Source organism: Euprymna scolopes, chromosome 39, assembly GCF_053919585.1.
Source record: "Euprymna scolopes isolate OS-2025 chromosome 39, ASM5391958v1, whole genome shotgun sequence".
NCBI classification, from domain to species: Eukaryota; Metazoa; Mollusca; class Cephalopoda; order Sepiida; family Sepiolidae; genus Euprymna; species Euprymna scolopes.
In genome coordinates this window covers 78,622,601-78,649,475 of record NC_136520.1, presented here as the reverse complement: position 1 = coordinate 78,649,475, position 26,875 = coordinate 78,622,601, and the positions used below count along the sequence as shown (strand labels likewise).

Sequence of the window (26,875 nt, the reverse complement as noted above, 5' to 3'; positions counted from 1 at the left end):
AAGTTGCAAAACGGCGCATCTCAGATCTCGCTCGTTGGACAGTGTGCCACTTTCAGACATGATAAAAGGCTCGTATCGTTCTTGCAATTTTTATACAACTGGCCAACTAGTATATGGTCTGTAACAACAAATAAACGGTTTTCATCAAACGGAAATAGAATCATGTTTTTTTCTAGGGAAACAGTTTTATCGTTTCAGCCTGTTGATCGAATAAAAATTAAATACATATAAATAAAAGTGCATTATTTGTGGGGAGAAAAAAATGTAAAGCCGAAAACAAAAATATAAACGGACAAAAATGTCCGACATTGAGTTAATAAATTATTTCGGTTGTATGAAAAAAATTGAAAACATAAAATAAATAGAAAAATGAATCTTTCAACAAACAAATAAACAAATATTGCGATTAAGAAATGTGAAATAATTTTTTGCAACAAATATTTTTATAGAAAGGAATCTGGATTTAAATTTAAAAAAAATGAATGAAGAATGTTCATCGAAAGTAAAAAAAAAATATTTTGCATAAAAATTTAATCTAAAAAAAAAAATAATACAAAAAGAAGTTTAATGAGAAAATCAAACTAATAAAATCTACCCCGAACCAAAATGGCGTCGTGACAAAATTTACCTTGGAGTAATTTACACGATTCTCTATTTTATTATTATTATTTTTATTTAAAAAATATTAATAAAATTAATTCTAAAAAAAAAGGAAAAAAAGGAAACAAACATAAGAGAAACGATTAAAATATCTCCAGTCGCATATTCATAATGAATTCACGGCACACGCGCGCTAGTAAATTATATTTGCCGATTATTTTGTACGCAATAGCATCTCTTTTAGAGGCTTTGTCCGTCGGTATTGGTTTGAAGTAGGATTTTCCTAATGTAACGCGACTATTTGATTAAATCTTAGATATTTTTATGGAAATCGATCCAAACAAGACTTGAAACCTTTTTATTTAAGACGCCGAATAATTATTTTCAAAAGGAGTCGAGATGCCTATTGGCCTTCGTTTTCTCTCTCTCTCATTCTCTCTCTCTCTCTCTCTCTCTCTCTCTCTCTATATATATATATATATATATATATATATATATATATATATATATATATATATATATATATATATATATATATATATATGAGTGCACCAGTGCATCAATTTTAAGGCTAGGTCTGTTGGTCAAAACTGCGATTTGCTTTGACATTTTTTTTACTATTTCCATCTTAACAAGGCATAATGACACGTTAAATTTAAAGAATATTATTTTGGGCTATCTAACAAGGGACTGTGGGTAGTTGAGCATCGGGCAGTCTGTTCACATTACATTCAAACTTCAGCAGGTTATTGCAGTCAGGGAAGCAGGACAGGGAGGGGATTCAAAAGTCTAGCAGTTCGAGGGAAGAAACTATTAGTATAGGTTTCCAGAATCTACGTGCCTCAACAATGAAGGGTGGGATTTTGCTGCTTTTCTTTTTAGTTAGAAGTATGCATGTCAAGGGGATACGTGCTTAGAATTCAGCTAAGCACAGTTCATTAAAACAGGCAGTGTCCTCGTGTGACATACGTATTAAATAGATTGATCAAACAAGTCGTGAAGCCATTTGATGTAATGATCTAAAAATCTGAGTATTTTGTTTCTGCAAAGTTTTTTTTACATAGTACTAAAAACATCATGAACATATATAATTGCAGATTCGTTAATATTTTAATATAAAAGCTTTCTCTAAACGTACACTCCCGCTTTAGCCTGACGATTTCATTCGGAAATAAAGCACACTTGTTCTGTGTAGACTACTTGACATAAATAAGTTTATACTTCTATCTGTATATATGGAAAGGCGTATGTGTGTACACATGTATCTATCCATCTCTCTCTCTCTCTCTCTCTCTCTCTATATATATATATATATATATATATATATATATATATATATATATATATATATTTAAAAGAGTGTAGCCATCAACAATTGTGGATTTTTTTTAAAGGTTTTCATCATATTTTTATTTTAAAATATTTTTATAACGCGTTTCGAGCTTAGGGTGTGCTCTCTTCAGATGTTTTCGTAAAAAAGTTTTCTTTAAAATGGGAGTTTGAAAAGTTATTTTTACCTCTTCTGATACTAAATGTGTTTTTCAGAGTGATGTGGTCTCAGACATCCTGTCTCCAACCGTAAGTGTTCAAAGTGTCCGGTCAAAGTTAGATTCAAAGAGGGCGCTTTTGGTCCATTTGGTGAAGGTCTTATGTTTTTATTTTTATTTTTTAAGATTTTCTTTCCCCATGTATAGCACACACTCACACACAATCACACACGCATATATATATACATACATGTACATGTACACATGCACACGCATACGCACGCAGGCACATACATATATACACACGCACATACACAAAAATAGATGTAGGAATATACATATATACATACCCACCTACACACTCACACACGCACTCACACACATCCACCACTAACACATCAGGCACATATTGGTTAATTTTTTTCCAACCAAAACACGCATGCATACATGCACTCAATCATTCAAACATAAGTACACGCACACAGACACAAGTAAGATGGAGAATAGGTAGGATAAGATACATACACACATATACATGCACATACACATATATATATACATACATGTATGTACATACACACTCACAAACATCCACATACTATGTATGCACATACACATATACTATTCGAACCGATGGAAAAAGATCAATTAGTTTATAGCTAGAAAAAAGGCAGCTAAAAAAATAGAAAAATTGAGACTTGACAATCGAACTAATTAATATCTTTTAAGTATGCGCAAATATACATTTATAGCTTCTACCCGGTTAATTTGTAAGGCTTCGATATGCGTATGGACGTAGCCCAAATGGTAGCGAATAATGCTGGAAAGTTAAATGTTTGGTTTCGATTCTAGTAGATAGCACCACAGTAATATTTTTTAAAAAGTTTGTGAAATCACTACTATGTATCGAGTACTATATAATAATAATAATTTTAAAACCTCTCTCTCTCTCTCTCTCTCTCTCTCTATATATATATATATATATATATATATTATAAAAGCCACTTTTGTGTATGTATAAGTCCCTTCCTCATAGGTCCCGAAATGGCTGAGCCTATCTGTATCAAATTCCAAACAAAGCAAATCTACATGTCTGGCAGTGTTCTTAGATATGCTTTTGTTTATAAATTCATCTAATATATCGAAAATCGAAAAAACCACACCTTAAAAGTAGCTTGTCTCTCTTATAGATAAAAAAATAATTTTAGGAGGGAATATTTTATGTTCACCGCCAGAACCTTACAATTTGCCCCTTTTTATAGGTCACCCGCCGCTGTCCGGGATTCAATCAACGTTTAACGGATAATTGCAGCATATTTACCCGGCCTTACTCGGGTTCTTAGGGGATTTTAACCTCACCAATATGGAACAATATCGCTCCTCAAAACGGGCACGTCATATTTGTCGTCAGAAGCATCGAACTTCAAAATGTTACCAATCTCGTGAAAATCCGTCGACAGATTTTGGCAAACATATAAACATACATACATTTAAACAGACAGGTGAGATTTATATAATAAATTTCGCAAATTTGGCCTTTTTAAAAAGCAATTTGGTCTTCAAAAATTGTATTTTACTATTTGCAAACACAGAGATTAAGTAAGGAAGATGCAGACGATTATATAGATTGAATGATTGTTCGCATTTTTGTTTAAACGTTCTGTCCCGGCTTTTCTTTTCTTTACTTCTGTTCAGATTAAGGCACATAATCATTAGAAACGCATCTATCACTCAATAAGCAGAATTAATATGCAGTTCATTTATTTTTTCTCGAGACCGTATAGTTTTATCAACATTATGTCCTACCAACTATTTATGACTTTAGTCGTATCTAACAAAGTTAACAGACAGTTTGTTGTTCGCATGCATTAGTTGGAAAACCCTTGAGTGCTGATTGTCGCTGTTCTGAAACCGTGTTCTCTCTATCAGATTCCTCGCGGCAACGGAATGTTTTTCTTGCACGATTTTATTTTTTATTTTATTTTTATTTATTCAATTTTCACCCCAAACAAGGCACATGGTCACTTTGAAGTATCCACATCTGACATCAATTGAAATGAATGGCTCTCGTCTTCAGGAGGCCTCAAGTTTTGACAAACTTCTTGGCTTGACCATTACTCCTGATCTTAAATGGAACACGTACATCAAATCTGTTGCCAAGGCCGCTGGAAAATTGGTGGGATCTTTCTATCGATCTGGTAGATATCTCACTGCTGATGCTATTCTCTATCTATATAAGAGCCAGGTACGTCCAAGGATGGAATACTGTTGCCACATCTGGGCAGGAGCTGCTAGAAAGGACTTGGCCTGCCTTGATAGAGTTCAAAATAGACTTCGTAGCCTCGTAGGAGATGTCCTTTTCTCTTCCTTGCAACCTTTATCTCACAGAAGAGATGTTGCGAGTTTGTCTCTGATGTATCGTTATTTTCATGGAAAGTGTTCGAATGAGCTTCAATCTATGGTCCCCTCTCGCCAAACTTTCACAAGAAACACTCGTCTAGCTGTAAACACTATCAATAATTCCCCCCCACTCTTTATCTGTGTCTAAACCTAAACGTAGATTCCATGAACAAAGCTTTTTTCTTAGAACTGCACGCCTGTGGAATTGTCTTCCGTTTTCCTGCTTTCCGGCTGACTACAATATGGTTGTTTTCAAGTCTAACGTAAATAAGTTCTTGATGAGCCGTTCCATATAAGTTATCAACTTTACCAAATTTTCATTACTAATGATTACTATAATGTCCAATTTCTACTGTACACTCTTTAACCCTTATCCTTGAGTGGCCTCTTGGCCTTGATAATGTGGTGATGCCTATGTAAAAAAAAAGGGTTCTACTACAGAATACATACGGTGAAGAGACATTACGAAGGGAGAAGAGCGACAAGATGTCTTTTCACATTGCACTTGAACTTCTGCATGTCAGTATAGTTGAGAAAGCAGGAACCCGAAATGGAGTTCTAAAGTCTAGCAGTTCTGGGACAGAAACTATTCGAGTAGAAGGCTTTCTTACCCTATGGATTTCTACTGTGTAGGGGTGGGATTTAGCTGTTTGTCGGGCTTATCGGGGGTATTTCATCGAGGTGGTACAAGTGCTAGTCAGAGCATTTGCAATTAAAGTACTTGTAGAACAGGCAGAGGTGTGCAACATCTAGTTGATGCGACAGAAGATGACGCTTGGATGACAGTTCAGGACCTATCAAGTTGGCGACTCTCTTATGAAACCTGTCGAGGATGAGAGACTAGTAGCAGATGTGCTCAGGTCAAATATGACAACAGTACGTCATACATGGCCGAATGGTTGCCTTATAGAGATACAGGATACTTTCAGGCGTAAGTAGCTTTCTAGCACGGTAGAGACCGCCCAACTTCTTTGCAGCAGCCTTGGAAAGACTCTCAATGTATCTCTTCAAACTCATGTTCCGTGTGAACGTTAGGCTGAGGAGTTTAAAAAAAATACTCTCAGGAATGTGTTTTGGCCATTGCTATTAATGGTAGAGAAGGTTTCTTGTAATTATTGGCGGAAATAAGCTTAGTCTTGGCAGCATTGAATATGACCATCTATGCTTGTTCCATTACAGATTGGAGGACTTCCTCTAATGTTTCTGCCATTTACTAAGATATGTGTTCATTTGTTTTTCCCTCGTGCCTGTTATAGAGCGTGGTGTCATCAGCAAATTAGAAATAGAAAAGCAGAAGTCTTGTGCCCTTGTTTATATAGTCGAGTTTTCTTTCAGGTTTACACACAACCTAGTGATAGGAAGGCAACGTTCAGCATTTACTTCTTAGTGTAGAAGCCATGAATTTCAGTGTGCTATATCTTTAAAACGCGTGCTGTACCCTCTTGTTTCGCAAGAACCAAACTCCTATCCCTAAACAAAAACGCTATCCACAACTCTTAATTCGGCCGTCAGCTCTATCACTAGCTGTGCCTTTGTTTTCGAAAAATTCCCATCTTTCCATAATTGGGTATGAATTTAACCTCGGTGCTGCCGCACTTCGTAAATGCAATTCAACACTCCATTGTTTATTCAATCTTACCTTTTATACGTTACAACCCTGATCTCCGATCGCTCATGTTGTCATTAGTTCTATATATATATATATATATATATATATATATTACTTAATTACCGCTACTCATTCGTCACCATGAGCTCCTAATCTGCAACACACTTTTGCTCAGGCGAATTGATTTCTTCTTTATTTTCATATGTTTACTGCCTTATTTAAAAGAAAATGAATTCATATGGAAATTACCAACATAGTTATAATTATCTAATTATATGAAAGCATTATTTGCAAGGATGTTGTCAAGATCAACACGTTGTAAATCTTATTCTTTGGAATTGTGAACATGTTGTGAAGCTTATTCTTTTGAATTGTGAACACGTTGTGAAGCTTATTATTTTGAATTGTGAACACGTTGTGAAGCTTATTATTTATAATTGTGAATACGTTGTGAAGCTTATTCTTTTGAATTGTGAACACGTTGTGAAGCTTATTCTTTTGAATTGTTAACACGTTGTGAAGCTTATTCTTTTGAATTGTGAACACGTTGTGAAGCTTATTCTTTTGAATTGTGAACACGTTATGAAGCTTATTCTTTTGAATTGTGAACACGTTGTGAAGCTTATTCTTTTGAATTGTGAACACGTTGTGAAGCTTATTCTTTTGAATTGTGAACACGTTATGAAGCTTATTCTTTTGAATTGTGAACACGTTGTGAAGCTTATTATTTTGAATTGTGACAGACTGACCGACTATAAATAATCGCAATAAGACGCATCTATAAATACAAAACCAATAAATAAATACGAAACATAAATATAAATAACATTGATATGTCTACTGGTTGGTTGCATTACATTAATCAAAAGAACGTATCATTTCATCAATCATAATTTGTATTTAGTTTTATTTTTTTATAGCAGTAAATATTTTCTGGTCATGGGAATAAAATGGAGGCCCAAATAAAAATAAATAAATAAAAGAATCGGATCCATAAATTATGATCGTTTGTTGATTCTCTTAATTCGAATTAAAATAATCAGTATCACCGATGTATTGCCACAGACTAATTAAAGGAAGGCCCAAAAGATTGCAGGCTATAAAATTGCAGAAGAGCTATGCTACTAAGTTCATGTTGTATTTGTGTTGCATAAATGTCCTAAAGTTACATTTGAATAACAATTTCCCATTGTGCGAAGTCATTTTTTGTCTTCTCAATTTAAAGTTATTTTTTTAATTGACGTGAACACTAGGATACTTCAATAAAAAGTCAAATATGAACAGGTAAAATTATAGAAGAATAAAAAGCAAATCAAATGATGAATAGGGTGTTTAAACAGGGACAATAAATTTAGCTTACATTTGCGGTATTTTGATACAAATACGAGTGAAGACTTTCTTTTTGGTGGCACTTTATATATATATATATATATAATATATATATATATATATATATATATATATATATATATAGTGTAAGGTTTTGTTGAAAATTCAAATACTCACGTTTTCTTTTTATAACCTTCGTTTATTTCCTGGATTTTCCATTACAGCTGTTTCATTAGTGGGTAGGCAATTTTACGATTTATGTATCCATAAAAATATCCTGTCCCCACCATATTCTTCAGGTGTTTATCTATTAGATTTTTGCAACAAAAGGTATATTTTTAACATGCTGAATATCCTATTCGTGTAAAAGTTTTCCAAAGCAATGCTTCCTCACTTCCACCATCTTGTGGTGTTATTTGAAGATGGTTTTCGGTTTTAACCCGTACTTTCGTATTTTTATTTTTATTTACTTTTTATTTATTAATCATTTATTTTTGTTTTAATTTACCCTTTTTTCTATTTGTTTTTCCGATCATCATATAATTTTACATAATTTTATTTCTGCGTGTTTATTTTAATATTCTTTATTTGCTTGGTGTGTGAATTCGTATTATTTCCCGATTTTTCTGTTTAAAGGAGGGTCACTCTCATGGTATAATTCTTTATATTTAGGATTACCTCCCTTGCATCTTTTATCTTTCCTTATATCATACGTTTCGTTTTTACTATTTTTACCTAATCTGCTCTAGTGCGTGAAATTAAATATCTGTTTCTGTGCTAACATCCTTGGATTACATTTAGTCGTTTGTTTAATAATTTTTCTTTTGATATTAATATATGGTAAGATTCTAATATACATAGGTTGCATCTTTTCGATTTGCTAGGTTTATATTTTTCCACTTTATCAATTATTGACCATCTTAATTTATATTCAGTTTTATTTTCCTTTAATTCCTAAATCCATACTGCTAAAGTGGCTGAGTTTTTCTTTGTTTTTTTTTCCGGTTGTTTTCGCTATTACTATTGGCTTTGTTTCTATTTTCGTTATAGTAATTGTAATTGTCATTGTAATTGTTATGATCCTTTCTATCGTTATTTTCATTTTTATTTACATTGTTGTTGTTTTCGTTATTTGTGGTGTTATTTTCTTTCTCAGTGTCATTTTTAAACGATGCTAGGTGATTACGATATCTGTCCATAAAGCAAGTTCCGATGCTCCCCAGATATACTTTAGTTTCATTATCTGTTATAACTTCACAGTTGTATACTACGTGTAACGTTAAACAGTTCCCCCCCATTGGACATTCAATAGGGTCCCGGCATTTACATTCTTTTACATAGTTAGATTCATTTTCTGCCCTATCTCTATCTTTCAAAAATTTGTTTAATTTTGTGTTATTTGAGCCAATTATGGTATTTGTTACGTTAGCAGACGTTGAGAAGGATAGCTAAACAGTGTTTTTGTTAATTATCTTACTTAGTTTGCTATCTTGCGGGGCATTTTTGTTTATAATTTGGTAAAATTCCCTTGGGATGTTATTTGTTATATGGTGGCTGAACGGTGGATTAAACCACATCTGGCTCTTCCTTCTATTTTTCTTTTTAACTTCTCTTTCAGTTTTATTATGGTCTATCTTTTCATTTTTATTTTTTGTGTTTATTGTATGTTTTATTTTTCATTTGTTTTTGCTCTTTTTTTTTCCTTTTTATATTTCCTCATCGACATGTTGTAAGATATTACATTTGCATTGTTTATTGTTCTTTCTGTACCTATGTTATTGTTTTTGAGTTTCCTTAACAAATTCAATTTGTTCTTTATATCCTGATCTAGCTAAGGCTTGGTTGTAATATTCCTTGTTTTTATTGATTAATTCTTCATTTTGTGATATTTTGGATATTCTTTTTGAGATGCTAGGTATAAGTGCTTTTTCATATTATTCGGATGGTTGGGCTTGTGATCTATGTAAAATAGATTGGGTTATGTAGGGTTCATAGAAGTTGTTGTCTTGAATCATGGTTATGTCTAAGAAGTTTACATATTTGTGGTTTGAGTCTATTGTTATATCTAGGTTCAGTTTACTGAAGAATTGTTTAATTTTTGTTTGTTATTTTTTAAATAACCTACTTGTTGAATTCATGTAGAATAATGCATCATCCGGTATAGTCCTCCTCTTAGTCCTGGAATATTTTTATATGGTTCATTTAGTATACAAAGGCTTACAAGGTCGGTTACTTGTGCACTATCCGGGGCCCCATTGTGACGTCAAAGTTGAGGTTTCTGTTCTTTCTGGTCCATAATTTTGTTATCATATTTCTTCTTGCTAGTCTTATATTGCCTAATTCTACTTTTATTATCTTTGTTAGTTTTCTAGCATGACCTAGTACTTCCTCGATGAGATTTGGTGAAATAGAGGGGTAATAAGTATCTATATCAAACATAAGGAATTTTCTATTTTTGCCTTGGGGCAGTGTGCCGAACCATTCAATTACCTCTTCCGATGATTTCCACAGGTTATGGTAAAGTTTGTTTTATAAGTTAGGTAGGATTTCGTCTAGTATTTTTTGCTAATGTTTCCCAAATCTGAAATGCATGGAGAAATCAGTCTAATGCTAGGATTTATTGTTGAATTCTGGTTTATGATCTTTTAGGGTAAAACATATATATATATATATATATATATATATATATATATATATATATATATATATACTCACAGGTAAGTCCGGCTTTGATCAGGACCTAAATACTGTTCAGAACATATTTGTGCATACGTATATATATATATATATATATATATATATATATATATATATATATATATATATATATATATATATATTTATTTACCAGTGGTGAAAAAAACGGACTAGAGTGCTCAATGTGTAGTCAGAGCAGTATATGGAAATTTATTACTGTGAGTCCAGAATGAGTTTACAAATTGTTTCAGCTAGAGGAAAATCCTCAAAGAGACGAAAAAATCCAACTAGCATCGTCAGAATTCATAGATGGACTCTATGAATTCTGACGATGCTAGTTGGATGTTTTCCTCTCTTTGAGGATTTTCCTCTAGCTGAAACAATTTGTAAACTCATTCTGGACTCACAGTAATACATTTCCTATATATATATATATATATATATATATATATATATATATATATATATATATAAGTTTGACTCATGGCCAGGTAAACCTACATCTAAAATTTCAAGTCTTTAGAACCAAAATTAGCAAATGGCAACTTTTTCAACTTTGACCTCTTAGCAGCCAAAGTCTCACTCAAAAACTGACTAAAAAGCTTGCTGCATGTTTGAATACTCTTTATGTAAAATTTCAAATGTATGGACCCAAAATTAGTTGAATAGGTTGCTAGAGACCGCAATGATCAAATCCTTTGAACTTTGACCCCTTTGCAACGTAATTTTCGGCCACCGATTAAATAGCTTATTCTATGTCTGAATCCACTTTATTTAAAATTTCAAATGCTTAGACCAAAATTGGCTGAGTAATTTGGTAGAGACCGTAGAGGTGAATTTTTTTAACTTTGACACCAATTGTGTACCCTTAAACATTGTATGTTTAGGACTACAATCAAATTTTAAAAGTTTGATTAATAACAAAGTAACCTATATCTAAATTTTCAAATGTTTAGACTCAAAATTGGCGGAGGAGTTTGGTAGAGTGAAAATAAAAATATAGGAGTATGAAACATTCGTTGATCATCATTCAATCCCGAGCAACGTTGGGTCTCTATGCCAGCATATATATATATATTCCCGGGACGATTCCCGGGATTTAATAACGGTCTACAAATGTTTTATCCTACAATATTTTATTGTCATCAAAATCGGCGAAATCGTCTATTTTTTTTTTAATATAATCAATTGATAGCTACTTCTTTTGGGGGACCATTCGCTGTGTACTGGGAGGAAACTCCGCACTTACTTAGTTCTAATTCATTGCACTGTAGAGAATTTACTGTAGGTTTCTTAAATTATTTTCATATATATTCATATATAATGGCTAGAATCAAAGTTTCAAATGCAAAAGTCAAGTATCCTGCTTTAATTTACAATACTATCTCATTGATTACTGTACATACAATACTACCTCATTGATTACTGCACACGCAATAACCCTTATCCCTGAGTGGCCTTCGGGCCTTGATAAGTGGTGACCCCCATGTAAAAAAAATGTTCTCTAAACAGAAACATTCATTTCGAATAGGCCTGGGGTTTCAAATTGTGTAGTTTGAATTAAATTGTAAAATGAAGTATACTGGTTAAATTTAGCTCTTAAGAAAAATATTCATTTCGAACGCGCCCCTGTAATGTAAACGAATCTACGCTGGACAAATTTGTTTGTGAGATGACAAAACTTGCCAAATACGCTTATGATGTTAGAGTGAGTAGAAGTGTTAAGTTTGGTCCAAATCGGACTGTTCTATCTTTAATATTTTTTTTCAATTTTCGATAATTATCGGAGGCATTACGGTAGAAAACATATTTAAGAGCACTCCCAGCTACACAGGGTACATTTATGTGAAATTTTAAAAGTACTGATTCAGCCGTTTTTGAATCTGTAGGAAACGAACTCAGAGATACACAGACACACAAAGTGCCTTTTATATATATATATATATATATATATATATATATATATATATACTAGCAAAAGTACCCGTCGTTGACTGGGTTCAAAAACAGCCTACAGAAAATGGACTCTGATTTATGAAAGTGTGATAGGTTATGAAAAGGAAGGGTTGTAAAGAGATAGCTTTGGGGGTATCAAAACCAAAGCAAAATATGATGAAAGTAAAAATAAAATAGATAAATCCCATAATTTATTATACCATACCTGTTCACACTGAAACACTTATCACAATATTCTGTGGATCTATATTAAAAAACCTTGTTAAACTTTGTGACATATTTCCATTCTATGGAGGTCAGGCGCGAACGAATGCCCCACAATTTTATTATACCATATTTCTTCAAACTGAAACATAATTATCAAAGTAGACTTACGCAGATAGATATGAAAAGTATTTATTAAAGTTTATGCCTATTTCCATTCTATGGAAGCCAGGCGCTAACGCAGACCCACAATTTTATTATACCATCCCTATTTAAGTTAAAACATACTTATCAAAGTATTATTATGTACATCTATATTAAAAACACTTGTAAAGGTTTTTTTATTTTTAATTTTTAATTTTTTTTATTTCGATACTTTGTGTATCAGTCGCATACGCAGATCCCACAATTTTTATGAATCATCATTATGCCAGATGAAACATACCCATTCCTGTGTCTCGATACATCTTCTATCATTATATGTGATCAGTTTTCTATAATAATCAACCATACAGGAGCCTATTCGTGACCAGAGACACATACAGACGTTCAGCTTTATATCTATATAAACACACACACACACACACACACACATATATATATATATAAGATTAGTTTTTTTTTTGGAAAAAGAATTCCAGCAGAGTGCTCAATTAAAAGGAAAATCCAAATTTTTAGAGCGTAAATCTTAAGAGACGAATATTGGCTGAAGAGAGCTTGATAAGGATACCTTAAACGGGCCTGATTATCGGGCTTGAAACCGACGGTAGCAATGATCTGTCTCAGCTAACAACTTTCTGTACACAATATATATATATACATATACACACACACACACATATATATATATATATATATATATATATATATATATATATATAGGGTGCCCACAAAGTCTGGATACATAATCTACAGGATGCTTCAACAAAGTCTGGCTACATAATGTAGCCAGACTTTGTGGACACCCTATGTATATATATATATATATATATATATATATATATATATATATATATATATACTCGGGTTTTTTTATATTCAAAAGTAATGGACTAATGAATTCAACGAGGTTGTTAGATTATTCATTGAACTTTTGAATAGTCAAGTCGCTGCCTGATGATATCTGTTGTTTGATTGAAACAAGTGGCTATTTGTAGCAGCGGGATGTGAGCATGTTTATATAACAATAAACAAGTATATATATATATATATATATATATATATATATATATATATATATATATATATATACATACATATATAATTTGGAGGGAATTAGACCTAGAGTCTAAAGAGCAGAGTTTATTGTATTCATTCTATTAAAGGAAAACAGTGTTCGTTGTAATGCAGATATATAATAAGCTCGATAGGCATAGATATCCTAGAACTATTTTAATATTGAGTAAAATCATTCATAATTTTGAATCAAAAATCAGTTTCCAAAGCTTCATTTATTCCTTGGAATGTTGTTAAAAACATATTTTTATCACATTTTAACAACATGCCAAGGAATAGATGGACTGAAATAATAACAAGCTTTAAAAACGGGCGGAAAAAGTAAATATCTGCTTTGCTACAAAAATGCGAGTTTATTCTGGTGTCTATAACCCCCCCCCCCGCATTTTTGCTGATGAAGGGACTTTATTTAAATATACGAAAAATCGTTTATCAAATTATTGTCTAGTTCAGTAAATACACCGTTGGCGAAAGGATCCTACAATCTATTTATCTTGTTTGTTTTCCCTTTGAAACTGATTTTTAATTCAAAATTATGAATCATTTTACTCAATATATATATATACATATATATATATATATATATATATATATATATATATATATATATATATAGAGAGAGAGAGAGAGAGAGAGAGAGAGAATAGAGACCATACAAGTTGCTGACAATTCCACGTTAAAATGTTGAAAAGGTCATATTCAAATATTTATTAATATTATTGGCTATACCCGTGCCCCTCCTGCTGCTAACCCTGCTATTCCTACACTCTTATTTCCATCATTCACACCGAGGAAGGTCGAACGGTCGGTCGAAAATATGTGCCTTTGAAAGAAACATTCTCGTTTTTTTTTGTTTTTTTTTCAAACGACTTTTTGATTCCTACACGTAAAAACATATAAAACAAATGCAGAAAAGATATAAACATTTATACATTTTTCGTATTATATATATATATATATATATATATATATATATATATATATATATATATATATATATAGTATACAGCAAAATACTGCTGCCGTCTTACTACTTCCAGTCATAAGTGGTTGTGTAAATTTTGTTAAATTTTTCTTCTTTCTGAAGTTGAAGTATAGCTTGAAAATTAATAGAACAACGAACACTTTTGTAATGGTATTCATGTAGATCATTGTAAATGTTTATATCCTGTATACTTATGTGTAATTCATAAGAAGGGTGCTAGCAATGTAGAAAACCGCCCAGAGTATAGATGTGACATGATGTATGAAGGAAAACAGACAAACGAACAATGGCCGTATTCAAATTATAAATCTTCGTATATCTATTTATTTTTTTCTAATTTATTCACATATATAGATTAGTTAACCGGGATAGAACTATCTTTGATTATTTCGAGAATAAATATCTCTTTTTCAAAAATAAAACGAACAAAAGATGCCCTTAAAATAAAAAAATACAGTAAGAACGGAAGAGGAAATTTGAATATAGACAACGGTAAACACCAGGAGTTATGTATTAATTTACTTATTAGTTATTAATGTCTATATGTAAATACTTATACAGATTCTGAAGAATGATATGTGTTTGTACTTCTTATCTATATTTTTGTATTTAAATATTCGCTTTTGTATTTGATAGTTATATAGTTGTTGATGTTTATCGTTAATGCAATTTTATTGTTAATTGCGTTTTGTATTTTACTTGTCTTTAATAGTAAAATAGTTTTGTTATTTTTCATTGTAGCTGGATGCAACGTCCACAGGTGTTACAGTAAGTGAACGATTTCATAGCTTTTAATTTGATTTAACCTTCATGTATTGTTTTGATTGTATTATTATTGTTGGATTCATGCCTTTTTTAACTAGCTATAATTACTTTTTGCATGTGATGTATACATGAAATAAAGAGACAAAAACACCATGGTATAAGTCATATGCATATATCTATAATCTATATAAATTAAACAGTACATGTATGTGTGTCTGTGTGAAAATATTTAACCGATAAACTCTTAAACTACTAGTCGCATAACACTGTAATTAACAGGAAGTAGTTATCACACACAAACAATGGTTCATAATGAGTAAATTATCTGTTAGGATGGTGGAATAACGAGTACAGAAATGCAGAATGTCCAAAATATTTCTATTAGTTTTGCGAATGCGCAAATTCATGACAGGAAACCCAACATCATACAGAAGCACTTCATTTCAAAATAGTCTATATATTTCAGTTTCAACACCTCTTGTTCTAATACACTCGTTATATTCTTTCAAAATGGCTTCATTTATAAATGTGTAAATTAAAAAAATGAACATTTTTATATTTACATATACCTTAACTATTTTGATTTTAATACAAAAAAGATTATTATTATTAATTGGAAAACATACCTTAACTATTTTGATTTTAACACAAAAAAGATTATTATTATTAATTGAAAAACATAACTTAACTATTTTGATTTTAATACAAAAAAGATTATTATTATTAATTGAAAAACATACATAAAGTATTTTGATTTTAATACAAAAAGATTATTATTAATTGAAAAACATACCTTAACTATTTTGATTTTAATACAACAAAGATTATTATTATTAATTGAAAAACATACATTAACTATTTTGATTTTAATACAAAAAAGATTATTATTATTAATTGAAAAAAAATACCTTAACTATTTTTATTTAATACAAAAAAGATTATTATTATTAATTGAAAAACATACCTTAACTATTTTGATTTTAGTACAAAAAAGATTATTATTATTAATTGAAAAACATACCTTAACTATTTTGATTTTAATACAAAAAAGATTATTATTATTAATTGAAACACATACCTGAACTATTTTTATTTAATACAAAAAATATTATTATTATTAATTGAAAAAAATAAAAATCGAATAATATCTAATCTGTCGGAATTTCTAAGATTTTCTGTTTTATTCCAAATCATATGCAATTTACATCCATTAGAAGAAAACCTTTTTTATTTGAAAATGCTGTCCGTTAATTTCGATGCTAAACACTAAAATAATTTTAATAAGAACGTCGCTCGATTGATCATATTTTCAGAAAGTCTTTTTAGAGAAAGAACCCGACATTTTCCAAGTATAAAACCCCATGAACGACGAAGCTATTGAAATTATTACTCAATGCAAGATTTCAATAATCGAAGTCTTAAAAATAATTGTGACACAATGTTTCGATGATTGGCGACCCCAAATTGCTTGAAGAATAAATCCGCAGTTAATGGGAGATTTTTAAGGATAACAAAAAATGCATGTTCAATTTTAAGGATAGTTCTTTATGAGATTGAAATTTGCATAAACACGGAGCTCGGAAAAATAATGTTTTTTTTTATTAATGTATTTCTTATTTTTATGTGAAATATTTCGCTTTTTTACATTTAAATTATTATTTATTTTTATTTAACTTATTTCTTATTTTTGCTTAAACTATTTCTCATTTTTACTTAAAGTATTTCGTTTCTTATTTAAATTACTTCGTTTTTTTGTTTAAATATTTTTGTTTTTATTTATAGAATCTGTTATTTTTATATTTAAAATATTTCGTTTTTATTTAAAGTATTTCTTATGTTAATATTTAAAGTATTCCGGGTTTTAAAAGTATTTTATTCAAAGTATTACTTATTTTCATTTAAATATTTCTTTTTCATTTAAAATATCTTATTTTTATTAAAAGTATTTCTCATGTTTATTTGAAGTATTCTATTTTTTATTTATTGTATTTCGTTTTTTTATATACATTTCGTTTCATTAAAAACATAAGACTAGTGTATGGCACCAAGAATTTCTGTTTCTGAATTTTTAGATGAGGATTCATAAAAGCGAAAATGTATGTATGTATGTATGTATGTATGTATGTATGTATGTATGTATGTATGTGTGTATGTATGTATGTATGTATGTGTGTTTGTATGTCTCGAAAAAACTTTCGACACGGGGCACGGATTTTCGTCAGATAGGTATCATTTTAAGTTCCAACCATCACCCGACGAATATCGAAAAATTGGCCAAAAACATTAATTCGTTCACCCTAAAATCATGTTTTAAACAGGGAGGGGTGCCAAAAAATCGTTCCTTCATGTTTTCTGCTTCTGCTACTACGACAATGACGTCATGTTTGACCTAGTAAACGTTCGCGTTAGTTTCAACCACTTGCAAATGTTTTTATCCGTTCTTTGGCATAGGGGTAACGTGTCGGGCATTTTTTTTCCACCTTAGCCTCTATGTTTCGGGTTCGAACCTGTCTTTCTACCTAAACTTTTTTCCTCTTTTTTTACGTTTGTTCGCTGTTTTGCTTGTATTGGTTTTTCCAATTTTTCTTACCATCGTGTTTTTTTTTTAATACAAGGTTACCCTCTCCTACAAACACACCCCCGAACACCCGGGCAACGCCGGGTACCCTCGCTAGTAATTTATAATTCGTAATGTTTTAATTGTTGCATAATTAATTCGCAATTGTATTTTAAGTGTCGTCCGCAATAAGAATTAAACGTTTAACCTCAAGAAAAGTGTAAATTTGCGACTGAATTTACCAAGTAATTTATCCATCATCCGACACGTCCTTGCGAAAAATTCTTGTAATAATATTACGCCAATGATGGATTATAACAAGTAAAATTATTGTTTGGATGGATGAATATTTTTTATTAGTTTTACGCATGCGCAAATTCATTCATATTCGCTCATAGTCAAAGAAATGTTTTAATTTTAAATAGCGCATATCTGCCGGGTTAGAGCAAACAGTAAAAACGCTAAATGTTTTGATTGATTTTAACTGATGGTACCCAAGCCATTTTTATTAACTTTTGTAATCCAGTACTATATATTAGTAGGGATATGACAACAGCATATTCTTTTCATTGTTTTGACTCCCGAGTAAATATCCGACACAGTAAGACACAATTAATCCACCGAGAACCACACCACTCTACATAAAAACATATAAGATATCAATGGATATATACCTGAGAGTCAAAACCAGGAAAAGTATATGGTTGTCATAGCCCTAAAGATTAGGTACAATATAATATTTAATTGGCTCTGAAATAATAAAAAGGAAATCTACATAAAATTAAAATATATTTAAGCGTAGTTTACAACCAGGCGTCCGTGGCGTTTCTCACCGGCTCGTTATAAATTAAAAAAAAAACGTGTTGCTTCAGATATAATTAAGCCGAAGTATCCCCCTTTTGACGTAAACCACACCTAATCTAATCAGGTGAATTTTAATTGTTACAGCTTAGGCATGACCTTCGTAAGAGGAAGGCCATTACACTAATGTCACGTGTCCTGTGACCTCACATAATACGGTATCAGGCAATAAACAACTATTAAAAATGGTGATCATTTTCTATTTCAGTTCTCAATTGCCGAGAGATTTATGAAACTAGTCCGAAACGGACTGTATTTTTATTTATATATTTATTTATTTATTTATTTATTTTTTTGCCAAAAGATTTTAAATTATTTTACACTTGATAAGTGCAATTAAAAGATTATAAATTATTTTACACTTGATAAGTGCAATTAAAAGATTATAAATTATTTTACACTTGATAAGTGCAATTAAAAGATTATAAATTATTTTACACTTGATAAGTCCAATTAAAAGATTATAAATTATTTTACACTTGATAAGTGCAATTAAAAGATTTTAAATTATTTTACACTTGATAAGTGCAATTAAAAGATTTTAAATTATTTTACACTTGATAAGTGCAATTAAAAGATTTTAAATTATTTTACACTTGATAAGTGCAATTAAAAGATTTTAAATTATTTTACACTTGATAAGTGCAATTAAAAGATTTTAAATTATTTTACACTTGATAAGTGCAATTAAAAGATTTTAAATTATTTTACACTTGATAAGTGCAATTAAAAGGGATAACAATTCGGCCGAGAAAATACTGTGAAGTTGTATTGCTTTCTCTTTTTTACAACTGAATCACCACATGTAACTCGAGGATCAGATTAAACGAATGTATGGTGGTCACCAGCTCAACAAGATTTTGTTTACATTGCACTGTGGCACAGTGGCAGAAACAAAATTTTGTTTACATTGCACTGTGGCACAGTGGCAGAAACAAGATTTTGTTTACATTGCACTGTGGCACAGTGGCAGAAACAAGATTTTGTTTACATTGCACTGTGGCACAGTGGCAGAAACACTAGAGGACGACCTCCAATCCGTAGTGGAATGGGGACAAAAATGGTTGGTCACATTCAATGCTGCTAAGACTAAGCTTGTTTCCTTCAATAACTACAAGAAACCTTCTCTACCACCAATAGCAATGGCCAAGAACACATTACCTGAAAGTACTTCTTTTAAACTCCTCGGCCTAACGTTTACAGGGAATATGAACTGGAATAGATACATTGAGAGCATTGCCAAGGCTGCTGCAAGGAAGGTTGGCTCCCTCTACCGTGCTAGAAAACTACTTACGCCTGACAGTATCCTATACCTCTATAAGGCAACCATTCGCCCATGTATGGAGTACTGTTGTCACATCTGGGCTGGTGCATCTGCTTCTTGTCTCTCGCTCCTGGACAGGGTTCAAAAGAGAGTCGCCAACCTGATAGGTCCTGAACTGTCATCTAGGCTTCAGCCTCTGTCCCATCGACGAGATGTTGCATCCCTCTGCCTGTTCTACAAATACTTTAATGGTGAATGCTCTGACGAACTGCAAACACTTGTACCTCCCCGACGTAACTACCCCTGACAAACCCGACTAGCTACTAAGTCTCATCTCTTTACAGTAGAGATCCCTAGTTGCAAGAAAGCCTTTTACTCCAATAGTTTCTTCCCCAGAACTGCGGGTCTTTGGAACTCCCTTCCGGGATTCTGCTTTCCCAACTGCAACGATATGCAGAAGTTCAAGTGTAATGTCAACAAACATCTTTCTACTCATCTCCCTTCATAATGACACCGCTAATTAAATCCCTGATAGTAGCCCCTGCTTCAAAGTGGCACTGTGCCTTGTTTGGGGTGAAAATTGAATAAAAAAAACTAAAAAAAAACTTGAAGACAACCATATTATAGTCAGGCGGAAAGCAGTCCAAAATTCAGCAGAACAAAATTCTACTGGCGGACAATTTTAGGAAAGAAGCTTCGTTCATGGAATCGGTGTTTAGATTTACGCCGAGATAGAGAGTTGGGGGAATATTAATAATGATTGCAATTAGATTTTCTTTCGCTTTCATGTATGATTAAATATGCAACTGTTTTTTATATAATTTTTTAATGAGATTTTTTTACGATCCTCTTGTTTGATAAGATAGCAAACATTGTGTTGGATTATTTTTTAACTGTATTTTCTAAGAAAAAAAGGTGCATATTTAGTCCAAAACTTTAAAATTTAAATTCGTTGTCTTTGTAATTTCTAAGCGTGTTACCTAATTTTCAAATGATATTTTTATCCTACTCATTTAATAAGAACTAAAACTGTTCATAAAGTTGCATACATATATTTTGAAGTTAGTTTGCATTTTCGATATAAAGATCAACAAATTCTGCAAAATTGTAGCATCGATTGTGAATTTCGATAACAATTTTTGTAAATCGCTGTCTGTTTAATTTATTAAAATTTTTATTAAAATTATCCATAATCTTAATTTTTATCGATATTTATCATTTTTTTTCATTACTAATCGTGCATGTGTATTTTAATAATTATTTATCGTTTGTTTTTATTTTTAAGAATTATTGTTCGTTTTTATTTTTAAAATTATTGTTAGCTTTCATTTTAAAAAAATTATTATTCGTTTTTATTTTTAAAATTATTGTTCATTTTAATTTTTAAGAATTATGGTTCGTTTTTATTTTTAAAATTATTGTTAGCTTTCATTTTTAAAAATTATTGTTTGTTTTTATATTTAAATAATTGTTCGTTTTTATTTTTTAAAATTATTGTTCATTTTATTTTTTTAATTATTGTTCGCTTTTATTCTTTTTAATTATTGTTCGTTTTATTTTCAAAAATTATTGTTCCTTTTTTATTTTTAAAAATTATTGTTCGTTTCATTTTTAAAAATGATTGTTCGTTTCATTTAAAAAATTATTTATCATTAATTTCTACTTTTATAAGTATTTATCGTTGTTGTTTTTAAAATAATTTATCGTGCATATTTATTTAAAAATTATTCATCGTTGGTTTTATTTTTTTAGAATTATTTATCCTTCGTTTATATATTTCTTTAATGGTTCGTTTTAATCTTTACAATTATTGATCATTCGTTTTTATTTTTAAATTATTTATCGTTGGTTTTGTTTTTAGAATTGTTTTTTTCGTCCGTTTTTTATTAAGAAAAATATTTATCGTTCGTTTTTATTTTTTAAATTATCGTTCGTTTTAATTTTTGAAATTATTTATCGTTCTGTTTAATTTTTAATCTTTGTTGTTTGGAGATCTGTGTTGAGCAAAAAAAAAAGGAAAAAAGTGGTAGTAGGCAGGCAGACTCGAACCCGTACCGCAAAGAAGGAAAAGAAATTAAAAAGAAAAATCGTGACGTCTTTGCCCTTGCATCCATCGTCAAACGGGAAGTGACAAATGTTTAAATTACGGCTCGTCAATCGAAAATAGGGGATGACTTTCGAAAATATCGGCGAAAGAAGTGAACCCTCCTTATGGAAAAGTGCCTAGTTTAGGGTGAAGGTTAATGTTTTTTAACTAATTTTTGGATATTTATCGTCCTAAGGCTCTAGCTTCAAATCGATACCGATCTCGTGAAAATCCGTCACCTTTGTCGAAAGTATTGGGCATACATGCATACATGATGATTGCAACGTCTTGTCAAACGAGTGCCACTCCTTCAGACACTTAAAGTCCATGAGCCCAAATAGACTTCCATCGCCACAAGACCATTTTTAATAGACAAACGCCTGATCTATACACACATGAGCTTTCAGAGTCTTAGCATTGTACGGTAGCTAAGTCTCTCTCTCGGTTCAAAATGTTGAGATCCAGCAACAAGCAAGAGCAAGATAGCCAGCAACAAATTAAACTGCAGACCAGCTAAATGCGGGCACTGGTCTCCCGATTTATGGTTTTTTTAAATCATAGATTTGCTTCTCCTAGAAAGGTTGCCTTCACCACGGCTTACACGAGCCTTCTCCATCCCAATACACACATACATACAAACACACACGGTGCTAGTTGGCCGTTGACCCCGAAAAAGGGTTCATTCGCCCTTTGGAAGGTCTTGTTTTTAATCCTTTAGGGAGACTAGCCATTTGTTGATATCTATGCTGATGACACAACCATCTACGGCAACACATCAAAGGCTGTAAATGACAAATTCTCTCTGATTCTCTCTCCTCTGATTTCGAGCGCGTGGTTCAGTGAAGGAAGACGTGGCTGGTTACCTTTAATGCATCTAAAACCAAACTCCTATCTTTACATCATCAACGCTCTGATCCCCATCTGACATCAATTGAAATGGATGGCCACATGTATTGACAAGCTTCTGGGTTTGTCCTTTACTCCTGATCTGAAATGGAACACATACATCAAGTCTGTTGCCAAAGTCGCTGGAAAGATGGTGGGATCCTTCTACCGCTCCAGAAGATATCTCACTACTGATACAATTCTCTATCTATATAAAAGCCAAGTACCTCCAAGGATGGAATACTGCTGCCATATCTGGGCAGGAGCTGCTAAAAACAGGTTATCCTGCCTTGACAGAGTACAAAATAGACTTCGTGGCTTAGTGGGGGATGCACTCTTCTCTACCTTGCAACCTCTCTCCCACAGAAGAGACGTTGCAAGCCTATCCTTGTTTTATCGTTATTTCCATGGCAGGTGCTCGTCTGAACTCCAATCTCTGGTCCCCCCCTCGCCAATCCTTCACGAAAAACACCCGTCTAGCTGAATCCACTGTGAAAAATGTCCCCCACTCTTTATCTGTGCCTAAATCAAAACGTAGATTCCATGAACAAAGCTTCTTTCTTAGAACTGCACGCCTGTGGGACTCTGTTCCGTCTGTCTGCTTCCCACTTGACTACAACTTGGATGTTTCAAGTCCAACGTTAACAAATTCATAATGAACCGCCCTCTTAAGTAAACACTTCATTAAAAGACTTGTCCTGCCTTGATAGGGTCAAAATAGACTTCGTGGCCTGGTGGGAGATGTCCTTTTCTCTTCGCTCCAACCTCTATCTCACGGAAGAGATGTTGCGAGTTTGTCTCTGCTTTATCGTTATTTTCATCGAAAGTATTCGACTGAGCTTCAATATATGGTCCCCCCTCGCCAAACTTTTACAAGAAACACTAGACTAGCTGAAAACATTATCAATAATTTTCCACACTCTTTATCTGTGCCTAAACCTAAACATAGATTCCATGATCAAAGCTTCTTTCTTAGAACTGCATGCCTGTGGAATTGTCTTCCATTTTCCTGCTTTCCAGCTGTCTATAATATGGTTATATTCAAGTCCAACGTGGACAAGTTTCTGATGAGCCGTTCCACTTAAGTTAACAAATTTACCGAACTTACATTACTATCGATTAATATATTGTCCTTTTGACTACTCTACACTCTTTAACCCTTATCCTTGAGTGGCTTATCGGCCTTGATAAGTGGTGACGCCTATGTAAAAAAAAATCTCCACACTAACGTACTGTACTTGCAATAACCCTTATCCCTGAGTGGCTTCCGGGCCTTGATAAGTGGTGGCCACCGTATAAAAAAAAAGAAGCCACCCTCCTCACCAAACAAGTCTGGTGGGGGAACCAGTTTAGTCGCCAGTGACCCGACAATGAGGCAGGTAGTACTGGGTTACATGGTACCAGTAGCATATGACATGACCTGACATATACATACATACATACATACATACATATATACATTTAAACAGACAGGTGAGATTCATGTTATAGATTATTTATCTTTTTTATTTAATGTTTTTGTTTATTTAATCTTCGTTTATTTATTTCCCAAATTCTTCTAATTCAGGTGGTTTAGTCTTTGATTGAATCCTGCTTTAAACATATGTATTTTACCATGCATAACTTTTATTTATGGAATAAAGTTTTGTTTCACTCGAATTATGTTCATTTTATTTCTTTTTTAAATGCATTTTAAAATCAATACTAAACGATTTTAATATTCATGAAAAAAACGAGATAACAAAAAAACAAAAAAAAAACAACGAAAAAAAAAAGAAAAACAACATATAACTTTTCCTTTGAATAAACTCTATTTTTAGTCTCCAGACAAAGGAGTGATTAACTCGCGTTCGTCCATTCGTCCGTTCGACCGTCTGCACTTTTCTCAATAACCACTCTTTGAATATTTTTTTTAGTTTTGACACAAACATAAGTATAGTGAAAGTAAATTTTGCCAGGACGGATTTTTACAGAATAATTAGGGAGCCTCATGGGTGTAAAACTGCCCCTAAATCGTTTGTCCATTCATTTGCTCGCATTTTCTCAATAACCACGCCTAGGATTTTTTCAAATTCGTCACAAACATTTGTCATGGTGAAATAAAAAGTTTCACTAGTGAAAGTGGATCTCACAGTCTCAGTTTATTTTAATATTGAATAAGTTCAGTTTCCGTAATAATATTATTTCTATCATTTTCAATGCAATTTTTTTCTTTTGTAAAACGCATTCATTCATTATTGACACTCTGTTCAACGGATCTTACGTGTTCGTATCTCGTGCATGACGTCATTAAACGGTGATCAGGCCTGCTTCTTTTTACAAAGGCGACTGTCGAGACCGACCGGTCTTACTTGAGAAGGAAATCCAGCTGCATCCAGATATCTGATGATATCGTCTTTTTTGCTGTCTGTGTTAGAACGCAACCGACACATTGACGCCAGGGGAATGGATGCGGACCAGACTTCGATCCTTGAAGCGCCACATATGCATCTGTGACGCTCACATAATTTACTTTTTTGGCATTTTTTTCTTCTTTCTGATTTATTATTTTTTTACATCATTTCTCGGTAGCCCAAGTTTTAATTAGCAACAGATTGTACACCAGTGCCGATGTTCGCTTGCTGCAGTGAGAGCGAAAGAATACTGAAGTAAGGTAACATGTGTCGATAACAGAAAAACACGTCGTTCCCCAACTAGCGGCCATGTTTTTTATTCAGGTTAGTTGAATACATGGTAATTGCAAGCTTTTATTTGGCTGACAAAATAACGATGCAATCTGTACAATTATTGCACATTATTGGGGTTAGTGAAATGAATGAAGAGGGGGGTGATAACAAAGATAAATGCGTGCATACATGGTTAGAGCCATAGATCTAAGCCGGTAAAAACATACTGTATATACATACATACATACACACATATGTGTGTGTGCATATATGTCTGTATATAGATACATATGTGCATGTGTACATACATATATGTTACGTATATATACATATATATATATACATATATATGCACACATACTCAGGCACACAGACATACACACGTATATATATATGTATATGTATATACATGAATACATTTCTGCATATATATGTATATATATGTATATATATATATATAGAGAGAGAGAGAGAGAAAGAGAGAGAGGGAGAGAGAGAGAGAATACGTCATCTTGTTAACACGCAAGTTCCCGCCAGATCACCATAGTGCAGCAACGATTAATTTGTCAAACGTCAGATCGGTGATCATTTGAAAATTCTAGCGGCATATATACTCCCCCAGAAGGTAGAAACTCCTACGTTCGTATCTGGAGGTGCGTTTAACTCACTGGGAGAGGTGTGTACCTTCAGTCTTTGTAAAGACATGCCTCTAGGAGAAAAGAAAATTTGTGATCTAAAACCTGAAGTCTACTATCTGCTTTGTCCCGAGGCAGTTGTTCCACTTATATTATGTAAAAAGAAATGTTCTGTGTGGTTGTGGCTTTCGTAAATAACAGGCCGTGTGACTAAAAATCACGTGATCGACTAATGTCACAGGTAAAATCCCAACAGTACTGACTTTTACGAATTATTGTTATTTTTTGTTTCAATTCTCAAAGCAATAATCAACAGATTGTAGTTTCCTTTCCGGAAGATAACAATTGACATAAATTGTAGGTGAGATTGGCTGTTTATTTTTGTCGAGAAAATACTGTAATTTTTTGTTGTTGTTGTTAAAAGTGTTATTTAATAACTACATAGCACGTGAATTGAATTTGAAGCTAATAAATAATAATAAATAATAATAAAGCATCTCTTTTCTAAATAATTTCAAGTTAGTTTATTACAATCCTTTTATTTTTTTAATGCAGCGAATATAATGCTCAGTTATCTTCTTTTTAACTCTGTATTTTCTCATAAGTGAATTCGTGTTAGAAAAGTAAAAATAATTTTATGCTCAATAAACGCG

At 32.1% G+C, this 26,875-nt stretch overlaps 1 long non-coding RNA gene across 2 annotated transcripts in view; it reads left to right on the top strand.

The window, feature by feature from the left end:
• Window positions 1–26,875, top strand: part of LOC145263887 (uncharacterized) — a 1,009,224-nt gene that overhangs the window by 260,157 nt on the left and 722,192 nt on the right. Inside the window, exon 2 of one of the 2 annotated variants that reach the window (XR_013864613.1) lies at window positions 15,245–15,271. This is a non-coding gene — a long non-coding RNA (uncharacterized LOC145263887). Of the gene's footprint in view, window positions 1–15,223; window positions 15,272–26,875 lie in introns of both variants that reach the window. The other variant, XR_013864614.1, reaches the window with a different exon arrangement.